The sequence below is a fragment of the Peromyscus eremicus genome, chromosome 11, assembly GCF_949786415.1.
Source record: "Peromyscus eremicus chromosome 11, PerEre_H2_v1, whole genome shotgun sequence".
NCBI classification, from domain to species: Eukaryota; Metazoa; Chordata; class Mammalia; order Rodentia; family Cricetidae; genus Peromyscus; species Peromyscus eremicus.
Window position 1 is genome coordinate 4861123 of NC_081427.1, and position 20840 is coordinate 4881962.

Below are 20840 nucleotides of genomic sequence, written 5' to 3' on the forward strand. Positions count from 1 at the left end.
TGTGTTCCCCAAAATATTGTGTACCCTAATAAACTTATCTGGGGTCAGAGAGCAGAACAGCCACTAGATACAGAGGCTAGAAAATGGTGGCACACACGCCTTTAAACCTAGCATTCCAGAGGCAGAGATCTACCTGGATCTCTGTGTGTTCAAGGCCACGCTGGAAACAGCTAGGCATGGTGACTCACACCTTTAATCCCAGAAAGCCTTTAATCCCAGGAAGTGATGGTAGAAAGCGGAAAGGTATATAAGGTGTGAGGACCAGAAACTAGAAGCTTTTGGCTGGTTAAGTTTTCAGGCTTTCGAGCAGCAGTTCAGCTGAGATCCATTTAGATGAGGACTCAGAGGCTTCCAGTCTGAGGAAACAGGATCAGCTGAGGAATTGGCGAGGTGAGGAAGCTGTGGCTTGTTCTGCTTCTCTGATCTTCCAGCATTTACCACAATAACTGTCCTTAGGTTTGATTTAATTAATAAGACCTTTTAAGATTCCTGCTACATCTGCCTCCTTTCTGGTCATCATGTTCCATCCTGAGGCACCTGACAGTCTGAATGGGTCTGAGCTACCTCTGACCATTAGGGATCGCCCACCGTTAGGTGTCTGTGTCCTTCACAGTCTGGCAGCTGCCTCTCCTCTCCAGTGGGTGTGGCCCATGCAGCCCCAGTGAGGATTCTGTAAAGTCCAGCTGCTTCTTCCTCAGAACATGGCTCCCTATTCTCTGGGTCCAATGTTTGATATATCTGATGGCATACAACCCACATGTCTAACCCATGGCCCATGGGCCCCATTCACCCCAGAGGTCTATGAGTGCAGCCCAACAAAAAAACATTTTAGTGGCCTTTTGCAACTTGTTTTTTGGTAACTTGATTGCATGGTTCTCCAATGTGAACTTTTTGGATGGCACCATGTCCTGATGTCATAAGGTCGGACGTACCTCAAGCCAAATGACCACGGGAAACATTTCACTTCCTTTCCCGCGTCTCCTTGCATTGGGGGACATTATCAAGTCACAAGTCCTGTGTGCTCCCCATTATCCATGTTCCTCCTGCCTTTCTTTCTGCTTGTTCAGTACAGGGAGCCTCAGGTCAGGGAGTCAAGTTGGAAGGGTGATACCAGGACATTGACACCCACTGTGCCATAACACAGGGCATAACTCAGGACGGGACAGGCCAGGTCGCCCAGGTGACACATTGGGATGGCCAGGGGGCATAACACTGGAGCCTAGTCTGCACTGGGATGTGCCCTGGAGAGTCAAGGCAGGAGCGTGGCCAGCTGCTTGAGGTAAGTCCAGGGTTCTGGGCTGTAGAGGTGGCCTCTAACGGCCTAGCACTGCACTGGGAGAATATAGGCAGGGGGTGTTGGCTTGGGTATGAGTGTCAGGCAGGAAGTTGGACAGCTGGTTCACATGTGGGAGGGGATCCTACCTGCCTTGCAGGAGGGGCTGCACGTGTAGGCTGATAGTTCTGTCTTGTGATTGATGGAGGCCAGGGGACACACATCCAGACAGACAGACAGACAGAGACAGACAGGAGAAGGCTGTTTGGACAGGAGTGGGCTTTGCCTTTTTAGGGAATGGGGAGCTGAGGAGAGATTTTGAGAGGAGATGCAGATTTCTAAGTTCTCAGGCCTTGTAAGTGCATGGGGAAGTGTGTGTATCCTGATCACGTTGCTTTTAAGCACCTTGAATGGATGAGGATGCTAGAGGACTCAGCGCTCTTGGCCTAGGGACTTCAGGAACAGGGACGTTCAGCTCATTGGTAGCTTCTCAAATAGGATGGCATCTGACTGGGTACCCCAGAGCCTCCAAGGACAGTGACCTCAAGGGACCCTAGAATCCACATGGGACAGACCCATGCAGTCAGGTGTGCCCCAAAGAGGACAGCGGAGGCTGATAGGCCAGAGAAAGAAAGTGCTGAAATGAGGCTGCTTAAGGCTAAACTCCGTTATGTCCTGAAGGGTAAGAAAGCCACCTGGGTGGGGGTGACGCTTCAGCAGTGGAGAGATTGCTTAGCGTAGCAGGAGGCCTTAGAGCCAACATCCAACACTTTAAAAACAAACAAACAAACAAACAAACAAACAAACTGGCTGTATCTACAAAAGAAACCTTTCTTACCTTGGAGAAACACTTAGCCAGCACTGTCTGGGCCTGGCTCCAGGCAGCCGGAAGGAGGAAGGAGACAAGGCCGAATCTCACAGAGCTGAGCTCTAGACAGTGGTCCCATGGGTCGAGATCTCTCTGGCCTGCGTATGTCACACACTTCCACTGTACGTCTTTGTAAAAATGTTACTTTATGTGTATGGCTGTTTTACCTGAGTATCTTGTGTGTCACATGCTTGCAGTACCTACAGAAGCCAGAAGAGGGCATTGGATCCCTATGAAATGGAGTTACAGACAGTGATGAGCTGCCAGTGGGCACTGGGATCAAATCCAGGTCTTGCAGAACAGCAGCCAAGCTATGAACCGATGGACCATCTCTTCAGCAGCGCTCCATCATACCTCTTGACCTGCTCCTGTCTCTTCAGTCTGAATGCTTGGCATTGCCTTGTGGGCAGAGGGCTTCCGGCTCTTGTGTAGGCAGACTTGTGTCCCAGGGAAGAGGGAGCCATGCTGTGCATTCCTGTGGTATCTTCCCAGAGACAGGGAACCTGTGTCCCTTGAATGGCTTTAGTCTTTGAAACGGTTTCACAAGCATAGTCACGGTGGGTGAGTGTAGCCTTATCTGGCAGCATCTGTGTTTCTCAACACATTCCCCCAGGAAGGGCACTCTTGCTGCCTCTGACTACCCTGCTGGGAACAGACAGATCTGCTTTGTCCCCCTCCCTTCCCTGGAGACCCCAGTACTCCAGCAGGGCACTTTCTGCTACAGCAGGTTTGGGCTATGCTTTCACCTGCAGGGTCTCAGCATAGTTGGAAGATTTGGGGGGAGGAGCCTGAGTTCTTCCATTCAACATGGATTTGGAGAGAGCTCCCAACCATAACAAACATGAACACTGGATTCTCAGCTGGCATGGATCTTTCCCACCTGATGTTTTCTTTGGGATGAGTTGAAATCACTGGCTTTGGGGCTGTATTGGGGCTCCAAAGGTCACCCCAATTTTCAGCGATTTTCTCAGAGGACTCAGGACATGATGTGTACCCATGCACCACTGGGTGTTGTTCCTCACAGTGAAAGGAAACACATGTGTATGGCAGGGAGCTGGGAAACCTTTCGAATGGAGTCCCTAGAAGAAGGATGAGGACAGGGGAGGACGCATCCTTCATGGGGAATAAAGGAATGGGAGAGCATGTTGGAGGCTGGCTGCCCCCTCCACTGATCTCTCTTAGGGAGAGGTTCTGCCTCACCACCTCACGGCACAAGTCAGTCCCCAAGCAACAGTGCTGGATCAAAGATATAAATAGTACTTATTCTCCACACTGAAGAGCACTTTGCATGTTTGACTCCTCAAGGCCGCTCAGGCATGGAGCTCGCTACTGCTTTGGATTAAACAATTCTGAGCCTCCTCAGGAGACAGGGAAGATGAAATGCATTCAGTGAAGGGCGGCAATTCAGTAAGAGAATTACTCCACAGACTGCTCGAGCTTCGTGTGAGAAACGACATCAAACCGTTCCTCCGGTGCTTTTTAAGTTAGCAGATAAAAATCTGTGTTGCTGGCTGCAGGGGATTTTCACACAGGCGGCTGGAATGACTTTTCTGAGACTCAACATGGACTCATGTCTCTGGTCTGCTTCAGGGGGAAAGAGAAACTGTTCACAAGTTCCTGTTAGCCTGCCTCTGGTAGCATAGAAGGAGCCCTGTGTGCTTCTCTGAGCCTGTGCCCAGGCTCAGGAAAGCCAACTCCACAGGCCACAGTGGTGCTGGCACCTCCAGCATGAGGGCTAAACCATGCTGAGGGGCGGGATCTGCAGGGGACCCTTAGCTGCTCCCTTTCTTCACACTGTCACCTGAATGTCAGCAACTTAACCCCGTATCAGAACACAAGTTTTTAAAGATCTATTTTACTCTTATTTATGTGTATTTGTGACTCTCTCTCTCTCTCTCTCTCTCTCTCTCTCTCTCTCTCTCTCTCTCTCTCTCTCTCTCTCTCTCTCTCTCTCTGTTTACAGGTGCCCTAGAGGGCATAGAGGGCACTGGATCCCTTGGAACTTGAATTATAAGTGGTCGAGGGCCACCTGACATGGAAGTTGGGAACTGAACTTGGGTCTCCTGGAAGAGCAGCAAATGCTCTTAAACAGTGACTATTTTAACTAGCAGGAGGTGCTTTAGACACCATGCTGGTCCCAGCACAGCCGACCTGACCTAATCCCCGCTCTAAGCCCTTATGGGTGTTGTTCACAGTCCACACTGCTGAATGACTCCCGTAGGTTCACCCAGAGGCTCCATTCTCTAGGATCCTGGAGTCGGACTGCTCCTGGGACTCTGCGGTTTCTTTAACGGCTGCTCCATTCCTATGAGTTAGGTTTGATTTCTAACTTGGGGACAATGTCCTGCCCGTGGCCCCCTGGAAAACGCCACTGAGGACTTCTTCCATTGGAAATTGTCAAGAATGTATCTTCATCGAAGGCAGTTTCTTCCCATTCTTCTGGAGAAGGAGGCCTGGCCCATCATTGGATTTTCTCGATCCTCTGTTCACCCCCTCACCACCATTGTGGCCTCATTGTGTGGCAGAGTTCAGAGGAGCTGATGGGCAGTTCTGGACGTCTGCTCTATCCCTCTTGTCAATTACGTAGATGTGAGAAGCAACACTGGACAAACTGACCCTCACCTGTTGGTCATGACTGGGCAGTCTTTCTCTCTCTGAGTTCAGGCCATGTTGGTAAGCTCCTGTTGGGTGGGATCCTCGCCCAGCTGGCTGATGTAGAGGCCGAGTCCTGCGGGTGGGGTTGTGTCCCTTCCAGAGATGTGTTGAAGCCCTAACACCCGGAACCTGTACATGTGACCTTTTTTTTGGGAACTAGATTTTTTAGGAATAATTAAGTGAAGTCAAGGTCATACTCAGTGAAGGTGGGCCCTAGTCCAAAGTCTGTCATCCAGACAGAAAGAGGACAGTCTTCAGAGAAAGACCATGCAAAATCAGAACCAGACTGGAGAAACTTGGAGTGATGTGTCTATAAGACAGGGGAGGACCGCTGGCAATGCCAGGACAGAGGGAGAGGCTTGGGAAAGGTTTTCCCTCTGGGCCTCTGGAGGCACCGAGCTCTAGCATCTAGTTCTGGAAGAGTAAGATCCTATTGTCGTAAACCGTTCGTTTGTGGCACACTCCCAGAAGCAATGCCCGAGAACAGCTCTGTGCATGTCGTTGGCTACACAAGTGGTTAAACAGAGAATCTCATTGTGATTTAATCTCAAGTACAGTGTTAAGTGCCTGAACATCTTTGTGTTTATTGAATTTCTTTCATTGTGAGTTGTTCACTCAGATTCTTTATTTTCTTATACTTTTAAAAGATGTATTTTCAATTTTAATTGGCACATAGCCATTTCATGCATCTATAGGGCACAGCATGACATTTCAATACATGCACCCAATATGTAATGATCGGATCAGGTAACCTAGCTACTCGCCTGTGACAGAAATCATAAATGTTTCCTTTGGTCAGTCATATCAATCCCAGCCTGATGAACCAGAGATCATGTCCATATCTGCCAAGTATGGAGTAGCCAGGAGAGGGGAGCTCCACCTGGGGTCTGGAGAATGACTGGATGTCTCTCCCAGCTCACAGTCCTCTTAAACTGAAAAGTGCTAGACTACAGAACCCAGGGTTATTCTAGATAAACAAAAACCCAGCCGACTTTTCCTACAGAGGACTGGATAGCGAATGGTTGAGGCTTTGTGGGTCACTTGCACTGCAGTCCAAAGCAGCCAGGGACCATGTGCAAATGAGTGAACTAGCTTCCTTCACATAAAGCCATTTCCCAAACTAGTGTCCTCTGGATTTGGCCTTCACGTCATGGTTTGTGGACTTCTGTTCTTGTCTGTGGGCAATGGACTTGGGGTGTATTGGGCAGAGAGAATAGTTTCTAATACTTCACAGCACAGTAGGGTACCTGCTCGATGAAAGTTAATTGAATATTTCAAACTATGTATAAAGAGGATTTTGAATCTTCACAACACAAGGAAATGATATATATATCTGAGATGTCATATGCCAGTTACTGAGAGAGGAGGAAGAGAGACAGAGTGGGGAAAAAGAGAGAGAGAGAGTGCTTTGCTACACAGCAAGGTCCTGCAAGCTTACAAATCACAGAGGTGTCAACTGAGGAAGAGGGTAACATAGCAAGGTCCTGCAAGCTTACAAATCACAGAGATGTGTAAATAGCTTATATCTGCTGTGTCATGTACTTGTGCATCTCAGATAGAAGTCAGTGTCACTAAACATGGCCACAGAGCAGGAACCAGACAGTGGTCAGCTGGTCAGGAAGGGTCCCTCAAATAGTAATGAGCTGGTCAGGGAAGAGTTTCCCAGACAGTGGTCAGCTGGTCAGGGAAGGGTCTCCCCCAGACAGTGGTCAGCTGGTCAGGAAGGATCCCCCAGACAGTTTTGCCTTGTTGAGACGCTTTAGTTGGAGTAGTAGTGTGGTGATATTTTATCTGTGCTCTAGCAAATGAAGCTTGCCTGGGGATCAAAGGAAAAAGCCAGCCACTATATCAAACATAAAGATCAGGCAGTGGTAGCACACACCTTTAATCCTAGCATTCGGGAGGCAGAGATTCATCCGGATCTCTGTGAGTTCAAGGCCACACAGGGAACTGAGCCAGGCATGGTGACACACACCTTTAATCCCAGCACTAGTTAACCATAGAGGTCTGGAGGTCTGTACAGACAGATAGGAAGTGATAGAGCTAGGAGGAAAGAGGAAATAATGTAGCTGGATGAAGAGAGGAAGTAAGATGGCAGGGCGCAGAAAGGTATATAGGCATGAGTATACAGGAAGTAGCTCTCTCTTGGGCTGAGGATTTCCTAGTGGTAAGAACTTGGGGCTGGCTTGTTCTATCCCTCTGATCTTTTAGCTTTCACCCCAATATCTGGCTCTGGTTTTTTTTTTTGTGTGTGTTTTATATATAATAAGATCATTTAACAATTCGTGTTACATGGTAGTCGCTCTGCAACCTTAAACTTATTTCTAACAGTGACAAGGGACATTTTTATCCAGGTCGCTATGCAGCCTCTTATAGATGTAACCAACCTTCTTATTAAATAAGAAACACAGAACCAATGCAAAGAAGAAAGCCAAGTGGTCAGAGCTAAGAGCTAAAACATTACCCTTCCTCCTGCAGTGGTCCTACCTCTCCGAACCAGAGCTACCCCTGTGTTAAAGTCTATATATAGAGTTCCTGTTCTGCCTTCTCATTGGTTGTAAACCCAACCACATGACCACCTCGTCACGGCCTGTCTGTATAGGCCTCCAGGTTTTCTATGATTGGTATTGAAATTAAAGGCGTGTGTATCCAATACTGGCTGTATCCCTGAACACACAGAGACTTACCTAGCTCTGCCTACCAAGTGCTGGGATTACAAGCGTACGCCACCACTGCCCTGCTTTCCTATGGCTTGCTAATAGCTCTGACCCCCGGGTAACTTTATTTATTAACATACAAATAACATTTTAATACAAATAAAATATCACCATAGCCTCTCACCATGAAGATGTCTGTTTCTCATGTTATAGCCTGCCTGTGAGGACAGTGTATCGGTAAGAACAGGTTCCCAGCTGCCTGCCAATCAGAGTGGCCTAGCATGACATGCATCTTGAGAGGTTTGTGTTGGAACTCTCCCTTGAGAATACTCTTTGATTCTTTATGCCTGCCTTATGCATGAAAGCATCAAAGTAACAAGAGTCACTAAAGTGCTAACTTGTGCTAGTGAGTTACACCAGCATGTCAGACAACGTTCTGGAGGCCAGGCAAAATGGCTCAGCAGATGGAGGCACTTGCTGCTAGGTCAGATGATTTGAGTTTGATCCCAGGGACATATATAAAGGTAGAAGGAGAGAACTGACTCCACGAAGTTGTCCTTTGGCTTCTACACAGGTGTCTACACTTAGACACTTACAAACCCAGGGGCCTCTCCTCTCTAAACTCACACCCCTTCTCACTAAGCTCAGGCACCCCCTCACCCCTCCCCTCTAAAATCCCTAAATATAAGGAACTTCCATTGTTCTGAGTGGTGTTGAGTTTTGGATCTCAACATCTCCCTCATCCCCATCCCATGAGATTTTCCCCTGAAATAATCCACCCCCGGCACATCTCTCTACCGCACCTGCACAGAATCTTTATTACAAAAGAAAAAAGTCGAAGATGGTGTGTGATGGCGGTGCAGCTTTCTGGGGAGTGAAAATGGCCCAGATCCCACCTAATGTTGCTTTTGCCTGAAAAACATTTGGCTGCACTTACAGCCTCGCAATGCTGGGAGTTTTGCAGAGCACGCGGGAGCCAGAGCGTGCCTCTGCCGACAGACCTGAGAGCCTCTCTAAATTTATCCTGTTTCCTGCTGTGCTAGATCCAATTTGACTTTGAACTTTAAGAAAAACAGCTCCTTGGGTTACGTAACTGGCAGAGCCGCGGATGTGAGCCGGGAGGAGGTGACAGGAGCTCCCGCGAAAAGAAGGGAAAAGGTTTCCCTTGCTCCAAGGCAGGTGGCGCTGGCGGCTGCTAGGCAGGGTGGGGGAGCGGGTGGCGCCCCCAGCTTCTGTTTGAGTCAGGGCTTCTCCTGTTTCCCCTGGACAGGTTGCTTCTGGGCTCTGCAGGGTTCTGGTAGATTCACGTGGAACAAATTTAAGATGTGAGAGCTGTAAGGGCTTGCCACAGTGGTCTCTCCTCCTTGGCTGCTCATTAGGCTCACCTGGGAGCTCCTGAAAATAAAGATACGGGGCCCTAAGACAGCAATTCTGATTTAATTAGGCTGGGGTGGAGCCTGGTGAGAAATAGGTTTCAAAGCTCTTGGCGGCTTTGATTTATGGCCAGGTCTGTGCTCAGTTGGAAGATATTGCTTTCCCAGAGGGCAATTGATGAGTGGGGAAGCCCACATACTTCCCTTCTGACTCCTCCGAGAGGTGTGGGTTTTTTTCGAGACAGGGTTTCTCTGCGTAGAGATTCTGTCCTGGAGCTCGCTCTGTAGACCAGACTGGCCTCGAACTCACAGAGATGCTCCTGCCTCTGTCTCCTGAGTGGTGGGATTAAAGGCGTACGCTGCCGCCGCCGCTGTCACCGCCACCACCCTGCTCCATTTTAGTTTCTTAATCTTATTTACAAAAGAATTAGAACCAGATTTGGAAGGGAGCTCAAGGACAGTTTTCTTAGCGTTTGAGGGCGGCCATAGTGGTCAGCAAGCCCCTGCCGTAGCTGCTGGGAGCAGCAAGGCAACTACCTTGTGGGTGCCATAGTAGCTCAGCTGTTAACTTGACAGACACTGGTAGCCACCTAAGTAGTGGGCCTCAGGTGAACAACTGCCCAGGTCAGATTGTCCATGGGTAAGTCTGTGAGGCATTTTCTTGTTAATCATTTTGGAGGGCTCCACCCACTGTAGGTGGTACCATCCTCAGGCAAGCGATCCTGGGCTGTCTAAGAAGGGTAGTTGAATTTGAGTCTGGGAACGAGCTTAAGTGGCATTCTTCTGTGGTTTCTGTTTCAAGCTCCTGCCCTGAGTTCTTGCTCTGGTTTTCTTCAGTGATGGATTGTAGCTTGTAAAACGAAATAAAGACTTTTCTCCCTAAGCTGCTTTCCGTCAGCGATTCATTTTGGATCCCCGGTTATTGGATATCTTCTGCTGCTGATGTAATAAGCCAATCAAGCTGAATGAATAAATCCAGGTTTAATCTGAGCAGAGCAAAGCACCTCCCAGGTGGCTCTCAGGAAGGCAGGGGAGAGAGCAGGTGAGCATGTTGGGTCCAGGATCACGCAATAATGGGGGACAGACCGCCAAAGTCTATTAAACCAGAAGCAGACTTTATTCCAGAAAAAAACCAAAGAAAGAAAGAAAAAAAATCACCACGGGGCACAAAAGCTTATCAGCTATCTGAGACCACAGGTAGTGTTAGGGATTCCGAGGCTGTGGCAATGGAGGGGGTTCTGGCCCTCTTTTTATAGTAGGGGAAAGCATCAGGCATGAGGTGCATGCTAGGAGTCACATAGAAAAATTTATTGGAAGCTAACTTTGGTCCAGGCAGTTGTTGGCTATAAGGAGCAAGGGCGTTAAAAGTTAACCCCTGGCTGTTGATGGAGGAACTGGCTGTAAGCAGACAGCCATTGTTAGCAGTTAACCTTTAGGGCTGATGCCTGTCAGATTTTACTTTTTCAGGTTTACAGTTTTATATTTCTATATCCCTGGACCCTTCAAGCACAGGGCAGGAAGGTTGTCCAGGTCTTAAATAGCCTGTGGGCTTAGTCTTGAGCCCCCCAGGGGAGAGGCTGACTCTTGCTTTCAAAGGGGAGGGACTGCTACTTGACTCTGAGGGGGCGGAGTCTGGAATGACAGGAGTGAGACAGAAGGGTGGAATGCCCCGCCCCCCCAGCTAGAGATCCCCAATATTCCGACATTTTTTGGGTATATATGGACAGAGGTAGGCCATTTATCACAGCAAAAGGAAACGAAGTTGGACACTTTACCTTTCCGGTGCTGTTACTAAGCAGACAGGAGGCGGGGTCCATCCTCTGTCCTCAAGGTTCCTAATCCCTGTCTAGCTTCCTGTGCTACCCCTCAAGAGTTCAGATTCTAAGATCACTTAGGAGACGGGTGAAATTAGGGTATAGATATCGCCCTTTTCCAACAAAACGACGATGACAATGGGACCCAGAGATCCAATTCCAAAGCTGTGCACCAGATACCCCCTCACATGTAGCTCAGGAAGGGGTACTTCTTCAGGTGCAGAGAGAGAATGCACCAGAGCTCCTTTCTGGTATTCCTGCCCTCTAGCCCAGGCAGAACCAAGGACATCACAGCTTCTGGTGAAGGATGAAAGGGCCGCTTTTGGGGTCGCAGCCCTAAACGGCCAGGTAAGCTTCTACCCCCTGTTCTGACTGTAGAAATTCACCAGATGATGGGTTTTCTCTCACAGGCGTAAATGTAGCTGTTTCCATTCTGGAATCGCTTTAAAGTCATGAAGGACATTCTTTTAATTGCCTCCAGTTTATAGCAAATACTGTTAACTCATTTCCTCCAGCCCTCTGCAATGCAGAGCCGGTGAGCACATTTAAGAATATTGCACAGGGTGTGGGCCCACCACCGGAAGTCTGTTAGGGTTTGATGCGACTTGTAGAATGAAAATGATCATTTCACTTGTTTTTAACTGAGCTGTTTGATTGTAAAATTATGCATAACCACTGTTGAATTTACTGAAAAATGGATACATGGAATTAGTGCTGGGAACGATTTGTGGGCACTGTTGATGCTCATTCTGTCTTCCAGTCCTGGGAGATGGGGGCAAGGCAGAAGTGAAGTACTAATGAGATGGAAGCGGAAGCGAATTCCTGTCCTGGAAATTGTGTGGACTAAGGACACGAGCCTCACAATGAGAAAGCCAGCTCTGCATGCTCTCAGCTGGGCTGCTTGCTCAGACCTAATTTCTTTTCTGAAAAAATAATGTGGTGGTTTCTAAAAACTATGTATCTAAAGCTGATTACTGTATCCTCTAAGTTTCTCTAAGATTGTGGCTACATTGAAAAGAGTGGAAGGGTTTTGAGCCTATAGCCTAAGCTTGGCCATATATTCATTCTGGAGGTTGAGGTGGAGGCTTGCTGGAGGAAGTAGTCACTAGGGGAAGGATTTGAGGGTTTCTGTCACTTCCTGCTCCTCTCTGCACTCTGCATGTGGATGGTGTGACCTGGGAGCATCCTGTTCCCACAGCCATGCGGTGCTTTTCCCACCATCACAGACCTCATCCCGTGGAACTGGATAATACACTCTTCATTCCTTCAGTTGCTTTTGGTTATGGTGTTTGATCATAACCATAGAAAAGTAACTGCTACCCCCCAATTTTCATGGACACTTTGTTACCTTGTAGAACGTTCCATGCTTTAGACTTTTCCCATTATTTCTCCTTTGTGTTCTTTAACTTGTTTTTCTTCTCTATATATTGCCTGCAAGCTGGAAGTTAGTTTTAAAAGTCTGATTGGATTCAAATGCAAGACTCTTGGCAGGAACACTCGGCGGGTATATTTTTCCATCACTGTGGGTTGCACAGTGCCAGGTGATGTTATTTTGGTGTCACTGCATCCAGGTGGCTGTCTTAGTTAGGGTTTCTACTTGCTACGAAGAGACACCAGGACCACAGTGACTCTTATAAAGGAAAACATTTAACTGGGACTGGCTACTGCTCAGAGGTGTAGTCCATTATCATAATGGTGGGGAAAATGGTGGAGCATAGGCAGACATGGTGCAGGAGAAGGAGCTGAGAGTTCTACATCTTGATCTGCAGGTAAGCAGGGAGAGACTGCCCCTCTAGGCCTAGCTTGAGCATATAAAACCTCAAAGCCCATCGCCATAGGAACACACTTCTTCCAACGAGGCCAGACATGCTCCAACAAAGCCACACCTCTTAATAGTGCCACTTCTATGTGCCAAGCATTCAAACACATGAGCCTATGGGGGCCATTCCTATTCAAACCACCACAGTGGCCATGGTCGGTTTTCTACAGAAGAGTTTTGTTTGTTATACTGTAATACTGGAAGGCTATGGGTAGATGTCATTATTTGGTTATCTTGTTCCTCAGTATTTTGTGTGTGTGTGTGTGTGTGTGTGTGTGTGTGTGTGTGTGTGTATGTTTTTTTTTTTTAAGACAGGGTTTCTCTGTGTAGCCCTGGCTGTCCCAACTCACCTTGTAGACCAGGATGGCCTTCAACTCACAGAGAGGCCTCTGCCTCCTGAGTGCTGGGATTAAAGGCATGCACCACCAAGCCTGGCATTCTTCAGTAACTTTGGCCATTCTATTTTTTAGTATATACTGATGACCTTTGCTTAAGTCAATGATTCCTTTTCATATAAATGTCTCTATTTATACTTGGCAAACAATAATCAGACATATTCCCGAGTCAAACAGGTGCCTTTCTGACTTGCTTTTCCTTGACATTTATGATACTTCCTTCTTCTTCCTCCTCTTTCTTTGTAATTATTGTTTTTGAGACTCTCATACATGAGTACTATATTTGCATCATTTCTACCTCTTCTCTCTCCTCCTCCAACTCCTCCTGTGTCTCCCCATTCCCTGCCAACTTTATGACTTCTTAAATTATTGTTTTTATTATTGTTGTTCTTGTGTGTGTGTGTTTAGGTTGACTGCTTGGGATTGGAAAAACTATTTGGGGTCTCAGCCCTAGAGTAAATGGATTCTTCTTGTCTTAGCAGTCATTTATTGCCTGTAGCTCTATAAGTATAAGACCTTTTGAAACTTTCTTCATCCTTGTTGGCATGACAACTGGTGTGGTCTTTGCAGGTCTTGTTTAGGCAGCAATGTTGTTGACATTTCATGGATGCAGCTTCCCTATTATGTCTAGAAGATGCTGTCTAGCAGCAGGAGTTCTGGTCCTCTGACAATCTTTCTGCCCCCATGTAGTTGGTTTATTTCAGCTGTCTGTCCTTCTTTCAATCCCGTGTCTCTCAGCAGTTATCATTTGCTCATCAGCATTCAAAAAATTCAAACTCAACACAGTAACATACAGGATCCAGACTCCCTGTGTATTTCCCATCTTATGTGGCTTTTTTCTTTTATATGACTTTTACTCTCTCTTTAAAGATTTATTATTTTTAAGCTATTTCTTTTTATGACTATCTATACCCTTTTTCTTTGTTTCTTAAGCCTATGCGCATTGTAAAACACACGGGAACCTGTTTAGAGGTTCTTTCCATCTAGATCTGTCTTTACTGTGTATCTCTAGTTTTTTTTGTCTGCATGAGCAAAAGACTGCTAAGCAGTGCTGCTAGGACCTCTGCTGTGGCTGTGGTACTGGCTCCCCCTGCTTCTAGGGTCGTGAAAGCCAAGCCTAAAGCTCCAGGCCCATTCTGGAGTGCATTTGACCAGGAACTGAATTTAACCTTCTTAGGCTTAGGAAGCTGGTGCCTGCGCTGCCATAGGTGTTCCTACCCAGCACATGCTTTCTACAGTATGGCAGAGTTTCTTAAATGGTCTGTACCCTTTTTTCCCCAGCTTTCTCAGGCCCTACCTGGGTGGATATATGAGCTTCATGTTGGGTACCAAAATGTAGCTGGCTTTTTTCTTTTTTTAACTCTTTGCTCTTTTGGGAGTCTACCACCTAGCTCTCAAAAAAAAAATACACAGAGATTTATTCTTGCTTACAAATGCCTGGCCTTAGCTTGGCTTGTTTCTAGATAGCTTTGCTAACTTAAATTATTCTGTCTACCTTTTGCCTCTGGGCTTTTACCTTTCTTTATTCTATATCTATTTCTTCCCTTCTTACTCCATGGCTGGTTATGTGGTTGGGTGGGTGGCCCCTGGCATCCTCTTCTCCTCATTTTCTCCTTCTCCCTCTTCTCTATTCTATTTATTCTCTCTGCCTGGAAGCCCTCCCTATCCCTCTCCTGCCTAGTTATTGGCCATTTATCTCTTTATTATACCAATCTGGTGTTTTAGGCAGGCAAAGTAACACAGCTTCACAGAGTTAAAGAAAGGCAACATCAAAGGATGCAGCACATCTTTGCATCATTAAACAAATATTCTGTAGCATAAATGATTGCAACACATCTTAAGGTAATATTCCACCACACCCCCATATCCTGCAGTTTCCCCCCCTGAGCTGTAGGTGTGAACATATCAACTGGAGCTAGTCATGCCACGGTCATTTATTCTCTGTGTTTTGACTCTCTGTGAATTTCTGTAATAGTCTCCATCCACTGTAAAAAGAAGATCCTTGATGAGACGTGAGACCTGCACTTATCCTTTGGTTTAAGGATACATATTTAGAATGCGGTTTAGAATTTAGAATACAATTTAAAATTATGTTGGTTTAGGAAAATGGCAGCAGTGAGTTCTCCTTTTGGTCCATAACATTCCTAGCCACAGGCAGTTGGCTAGGTTTATAGTTCCAGGCATGAATTCCCTCCTAACCAGTGAGCCTTGGACTCAATTAGATAGCTGTTGATCTCCCCTGCTCCAAGATAAAAGGGCCACTATTGCGCTGTTGAGGTTACCTTACCAGGCCCGTCATTGTGGTTCCCAGGCTTTACAGCTGGGTATGATGACATTTGACTGCTTTTCTCCATTGCTCTAATTGTAACTGCACACATGGCCAGAAATGTCATCTGTTTGGAGCTAAAGTTTTGAGGGGGAAGAAGTTAGTGTGAATGTGGCTCTGCACTCACATCCCCTGAGCCTAAATCCCTGCATGTGATTCTACTACTGCAGGTTAAATTCTCCCATTGGCAAAGTGGAGGTGATCCTGGTAATAACTTGTGTGAGTTTTGAGTTGTTAAAATTTGAACACTAGGTCCAAAGAGCTCGGAGAACACCAAGCAGGCGTTAGTGCTGGCTGCTATGCTTCTTACTACCTTGGTTGATCGAATCCACAGCAGACACGGAGAATACATCACGCTTTAAGTACAGAACGCCATAGTGGCTAATCTTCTGCTTGCTTCAGAAAGAGTTAGGGAGGCCGTGGGAACACTGCTGGTGGGAAGAGTCACAGAGGACTGGGAAATGGTGGCTAAGCTTCAAGAATCACGTGGGTTTTATCCATAGAATGAGAGCTCTGGTCTGAGGGTCCTGTGGGGTATGTACCTACTTAAAGACTGGATGCTTGTTTCCTGAGGTAACTGCAAGAACCATGCACTGTGAAAGGGCCCATCAGAAAGGACAGAGGGGACTAGAGGCTGCGAGTCATCGAGTCATTGAGTCTCATCATATGGTCTTGGGATGGGAACTGATCAACAAAGCAACTGCTGTGACATTTCCAGTTCCATATCTGTTACTGTGACAAAAGACCCTGAAAAAGAGCAACTTAGGGGAGAAAGAGTTTATTCAGCTTACAGTTCCTGGTTCAGTCTGTCTTTGTAGAGAAGTTGAGGACGGGAACTGGAAGTAGCTGGTTATGTCACACACACTGTCAAGCACAGAGATGAATGCATGCATGCCTGTGCTCAGCTTGATTTCTTTACTCTCATGCAGTTCAAGACCCGAATTCAGGAAATGGTGTTGCCCACTGTGGGCTGGGTCTTCCCTCATCAATTAGCCCAATTAAGAAAATCCCTCACAAGCATGCTCACAGGCATGCTCACAGGCCAGCCTGATCTCAATAGTTTCCCCTGAGATGCTTTTCCTGGGAAGCTCTTGGTTGTGTCAACTGAACAATGAAAACTAAGGACCCCAGACACTGTGCTGGGAAGGCTCCGGAGCCACTGGCTTTCTGCTTTGCATATGTGGAGATGTGAGCAGTGTTTCCTGCCTGTGCGGAACAGTGACTCCAGTGAGCCCCCAAGGCTCCGTCTGTCTTCTGAGCCTCTGGCATCAGTGCTTGGTTGTGGCGTCCTGCAGATCCAGGAGAGCTGAGGGTCTGGTCCTTCCATAGAGTGTTGTCCTGGGGAGGGACTCTGAGGCTGTCATGTGAGCAACCCAGCTCTGTCCACGCTGCACTGACACAGCTGTCCTCCTGCCGGGAACCAAGGAAATGAGCAGTGAATGTAGTTGTGAAGAAAACTTGACCAGGGAGGGAGATGTGCTCCTCATCCTGTAGTCACAGGACATGATACATCCATACCACAGGGCCTTTTCAACAAAGAAGCAATTTAAAAAGTCCTTTAGATAGACATATAATTGGGAAATATTTATAATGTATTTATAAGATTCCGGGCCTTTTTATATGCAAAAATTTATTGACTTTTCTTTGTTGTTTTTTCTGTAATGGACTATTTTTGGAGCCAATTAAGTTGTTCTGGAAAAAAGTACATAAATGGGTGAGAATTAAAAAAAAAAACTAGAAAGGCAAGCATTTAATTATTGTGATTTAATTGCAGTTTTTAGAAAATGATACATACATCTTTGAACTTTAAATCTTTTGTGAGTATTTTCCCCCGTATTAATAACTTACCAAACTTTTTGAATAAGGAAAACTATTGAGTATATTGGGGAAGAACCCTGGCTTGGCTGATGTTGATGGGCATCTGTTTCTTTCATGATGTGAGATTCAGTGATGGGACTGCTGTGATGGGAGGAGAGAAAATGCTGGTTTGAAGGACGTTTACCACAGAGTGATTTTTCCTCATCTTAATTATTGTTGTTGCTGCTAGGCTTCTCTTCAGTGTCTTATATAGCTCAGGCTAGCCTCTAGCCCATTGTCCTCTGGCCTGAGGGCTGGGATTACAGGCATGTGTCACTATGCTTTGCTTTTTATTCCCCTGGCTCACATTAGGGTGAAATTATAGCAATTTTGGGACAATTCCCTTGAAGAGGGACATTGGCAGACTATGGGAGGCAGAGTGGAGCATCCCGGAAGGTTGGAAAGTTATGGGCCAAGATGCAGCAGGAACACTTAGGGAAATAATGTTTCTTGCATAAAGAACGGGGTACCAGGTGAGAATCACAGGCTAGTCTTCCAACATCTGAGGGTCTGTCTTTCTCCTACCACTGTGCTCTTTCCAGAAGGGAGACTCACCAGAGACCAGCTCTGACCTGTCAAAGGGTTCTCATGGGGAGGAGTGAGGAATGAGGAAGTATTATCTAAAAATGTAGACAGAGACAACGAGAAAGACAGACACAGGATAGCTTCAGAAGGGCTCCTGGGTCAATACCTAGCCGCCTCGAGTTTTATTCTAATGGACTTTTTATACACTACCAAGAGGAGAAGCAAAAGACCTCCCCCTTTCAAGATGAAAGAACAATGTATAGCCAAGTATAGACCCTTCAAAACACCTGGTAACCACACCCGTGGCCAAATCATCCTATTATACAGCCCTGCTGGGTAAAACGAGCTCAGATTCTCTGACCTTGAATAAGACCTTACTAGGGAGCCTCTGTGGGTCCCCACAGTCTCAGCCAGGTATGTGAGAACATACAGAGCTGGTATCTAAGGGTGTGTACACATTGTACCGGGGGTATGTGGCCAGAGCTGTGAAAAAACAAGCTCATGAGTCATATGGATCCCATAACCTGAGAAATCCTGAAGACCCACAGCCTCCTGCTTTCTGGGACCTGAAATATCCACCTTTTGGATGATGTCTTCTGAGAGACAGAGCCACACAAAGATGAGCTTAGTCATTTCTGCGGCCCAAGTGGTAGAACTGCAGCCAGGAGAAGCCCCCCAAGACCTCCTGCAGGTACCTTGGCCTCCTGGAGGGATTTCTTTGGCCTCTCTGCTGGGTCTTTAAATGGAGGAGATGCTCTATCTCTCCACACTGAACGCACATGGTATTATGAGGTCTCCTCTGTATGTTTCTGGGTCACCTCTGGAGATGAGAGATGGGCCTTGGAACTATATGGCAGGGTTGATTCTGGGATTGTTTTTTTATAGCAAGTTCAGCCCAGATGTATTCAACGCTACATTTTAGAATGAAGGTATACTCATTACTCTTTGGCTTTAGCTAAAATTCTTTGAAAATAAGAACATTTCCATTTAAACATAGCCACACTAGGCTATTACTTGCTGTTGTGCAGTCTGTTTGAGGGAATGCACGGAAAATGAGAGGCACAGAATTAGATGGGATGTGGCCAGGCCTTTGGCATGAATCCTCATGGGGGTGCCTTGGAGTGATATTTAGTTCTTAGGAACTTAGGGAATTCCTGTGGGCATCACCTTTTGCACGGAGGCTGGGTTTGATGATCCCAAGAGCTTCTTCTGGTTTGAGCTTCTAGGGCTTGGATGAGTAAAGAAGAACCATCTCTCCAAGCCCTGCTCTTGGCTGTGCTCTCCTCAGTCAGCTCTTGTCAGAACACAGTCCAAGAATGGAGACCTAGGAGAGTTCTGAGTGATTATGAGAAAACTCCAAGAAAACAAGACAAGAGCCTTGTGATGTCAGTTTCTTAAAAAACATGGAATTGTTCTTGGAGTGTGTGTTCATGCTCCTCCCAGGTGTAGCAGATGGGGTGAGTTTACTTCAGCTGCTGTTATTCATGTGCCTCTATGGAAGACATTTTTTTTTCCACGTGTGGCTTGTCCTTGTGATTGAAAACCTTACTCATGGGATTCTTCTTAGCCCTCAGAATCTAAAATTGCCCGATGTTCTACTTAAAGTTGGCTGTTGCATGAGACTTGAGTCTGCCTCACTTTAGACCCCACTCTTCAGGTTCATACCACCAGCTAGAGTGATAAAGAAGTTCTCATTCATGATTGGTTGTTATAAATGTGCATCTGAGAAAAACAAGTAATTTGTCTATAGAAAACTGATTTTATACATGTCCTTTATTGACCTATTAGAGTGGCAGTTTCAGATGGCTGAACCAATGCATTAAATGCATTTTTGCACATTCTTTGTTTAGGGTGGGTGAATTATGTAAGTAGCTCCAACAGCTGTACTTTTGAAATCCTTTTCTAATCCTTGCCTTTTAAGTACAAGTTTAGCCCATTTATGTTTATTGTAATTGGTGGTATAGTAGATCACTTCTACCATTTGGATTTGTTATTTTTGTTTGTCTCTCCTCAGTAATTTTTTTTATGACAGACTGAGACATATACATGCCTTCATGGTCATTGGTCTCACTCTGGCTCCCTGCCACCATATTGATGTTTTCTGTGGCTGTCTGATAGTGCCTTCTTTGATGATGAAAATGTGATGTTGCCTGATGTATTTGCCAGTGGACACATAGGACTATGAAGTGTGGCTAGTGGGATTGGAAGAACAGGTTCTAGAATTTTATTTAACTTGAATAGATTAAAATGTAAATTTAGTAGCCCCATGAAGCTTCTTCCTACCATGTTGGATAGTGAGGATCTATATTTTATCTTCTTTTGTTCCTGTTGACTTTTAATAAAGATAACAACAAACATTACCAGAATATTGCATCGCATTTATTTCATGCAGCTAGATAACTTGCACCAACTCTTGGTTTTGGTTCTTTCTTGTAAGAGATTCATCTGAACTTTTTGTCAATATGGGTGGCAGATTCTCTAGGGTCTTGTAAACTATGTGTTGTTCTATTTTAATGGTGATTTGGTTAGACATAACACTCTAAGACTGTTGACAGTTTTAAAAACACCAATCACTGTTTTTCTATATCCCCTGTTGCTAAAAACTCTAGCATCAATCCCATCCCCATGCCCTGCTTCATCGTGTGTGAAGCAGACATCATTTGTAGACTGAATGGATTTTACTTCTGATATTTTGAAATTTCATTAAAATTTGTTTGACTTATGCTCCTCCTGTCCCTCTATGCACTTTTTCAAGTGGGAACTTCTACATTTTAAAATAAAGTCCTTTGGAGTTTATGTTTTATATTTTCAAACATTTATGGGTCCCATTGTAATTTTTTCTGCCTTTCCTCTGAACTCCTTTTATTTGGATTTAGTTCAAGCATTTCTTTTCTCCTTATCACTCTTCTTTCATATTTACACATCTTTGCCATTTATTTATTTCTCTCAGGCTTGGTATTCCTCCAGCACAATAAGTTTCCTATTTTCTGTTTTGTTTGCTGTTCATATATTTCCATTCTGATATTTATCTCATTCTTTAGAAACTTTTAGTGCTAGGAATTGAACCCAAGGCTTTGTACACATCAGGATATAGCTCTACGATGGAGCTATGTCCTCAGATCTCATTTAATTCTTTAATCATCTTTCAATTATTATTATTATTATTATTATTATTATTTGTACCAAATGTTTGTTTGACTGTAAGCCATGCACACAAAGTTCTGCCCAATTAATGAATCCCCAGTGTCTCAGGGACTGAGGTGGATTGGTTTTGTGTA

The 20840-nt window shown here is 45.7% G+C and overlaps 1 long non-coding RNA gene across 1 annotated transcript; it reads right to left on the reverse strand.

Annotated features, from left to right (window-relative positions):
- Positions 1-15942: 15942 nt before the first annotated feature.
- Positions 15943-18878, reverse strand: LOC131921776 (uncharacterized). The gene is made up of 2 exons (XR_009382089.1): positions 18730-18878; positions 15943-16872 (listed from the first exon to the last, which is right to left on the reverse strand). It is a non-coding gene; the product is annotated as an uncharacterized LOC131921776 (long non-coding RNA).
- Positions 18879-20840: the final 1962 nt, after the last annotated feature.